Genomic DNA, 1,597 nt, shown 5'->3' on the forward strand with positions numbered 1-1,597 from the left:
TTCTCCGCCGCGACCTGCTCCTCTCCTAACTCTGCCCTGCCCACGCCAGTGCTCTCCTCCTGCCTCTGCCTCTCCTCAGCATTTTTCGCTCCCGGGAGCGTCCATCCCACGGAGCGCTGATGTGCCTCCACGGCTCAGCGGCGTGTTCAGGTCTCCCCCGCCTCCTGCCTGGCTCCCTCCTTCTCTGGCGTTATTCGCCCGTGCCCATCGCTGCCCCCCTGCTCTGGTCCCCAAATCCCCCCTCTCCCTTCCACTCTCCTTCCCTTTGCGCTCCGCTCCCGTTCCCCGGCTGCCTCTCCCCCTCGCTGATTGCTATGCAGTCTGTAGCTGAGAAGTCAGTAACTCTGTGGTAGGATCCAACAGCTTTCCGCTACTTTAGCCCATCCTCGCCTGTGAGCTCAGAGCCGCGGAGGCACTGCTGCGGAGCCGCCATGGGGGAGACGAGAGCGCAACCATCGGCGGCGGGAAGGGGACGGCGGGGGCCGCCGGGTGCCCCCGAGGAGGCAAATCATCCCGCCGGGCTGGCACAAGGGGCTGAAATATCCCCCATCGGGGGGGGGGGTTTCCCACCTGGATTTGGGGTGCTGGGCTGACACCTCGCCCTGAGGAAGGACCAGGCTCTCCCAACTTGTGCCAAGCGTTTGCCGTGGGGCATCGCCTCCCCACAGCCACAGCCCGGCCTCCCCACCCTGCAGCGCTGGGGCTGTCCTGCCAGGATGGGCAATGCCAGGGACGGGAGCGTGGGCAAGGAGGGACCAGCCCTCGGGGCTCCAGGATGGTGCACGGGCGCCCCGCTGGGAAACCCAACGCGGAAACCTCCCCTGGGTCTCCATGGACGGCTGCATCTCAGGGGCTTTGAAGAGGTCGCTTCTTAGTGGCAAGGCGAGGGGCCAGGGACCCTGCGGCCCCTTTTGTGGGTGAGGGGAGATGGAGGCTGGAGAGAGCCCTGACCCGCAGGCAGCGGCTGCAGGCACAAGCTCCCGGGCACAGCCCTGCTCCAGGTCAGCGGGGTCCATGGGCATGGTTTCCCTCTCGGTCCCTCATCTGCCGTCTCCAACATTAAGGCCTCTGCTGGAAAGTCAAAAAAGATCAAAAAAGCACTTTTTGAGTGCCCTCTGGGTCCCAGTCCTGCAGCAGTCATGGCCCTCCCTCCCAAAATTATCTCAAGATCCCCTTGGGACATGGATGCCCCCTCACACAACCCAGCCAGCTCGCCCCAGCCCAACCAAGGCTGCTCCCCTCTGCTCAAACCAGGGGTCCCGGGGAGCTGTGGCACCCGGATGGAGTGGGCCCAGCCTGCCCCCTCCATGCCCTCTGCAGCCATCCCTATGGGGACCTGTTCAGGTTGTGGGGGGCGTTGCTTTCCCCAAAGTCCAGAGCTGCTGCTTGGGAGCTGCACAGGTGCCTCGCCAGGAAGTGTGCCGGCCCTCTGGCACCACGACAGGCCTTCCCCCTCTGCGCAGCAAAGGGATGAAGGTGCTGCTGAAATACCCTGCTCCTTCCCCGGGCGGGCAAAGCCACCAGGCACCTGTGCCCCCCCCTCGGCTTCAGGTTAGGCTTCACCCTCTCTGCCTTTTGCTTCCCAGTGCTGTCTCCT

The sequence above is a fragment of the Egretta garzetta genome, unplaced genomic scaffold, assembly GCF_000687185.1.
Source record: "Egretta garzetta isolate BGI_Z169 unplaced genomic scaffold, ASM68718v1 scaffold51, whole genome shotgun sequence".
NCBI lineage: Eukaryota > Metazoa > Chordata > Aves > Pelecaniformes > Ardeidae > Egretta > Egretta garzetta.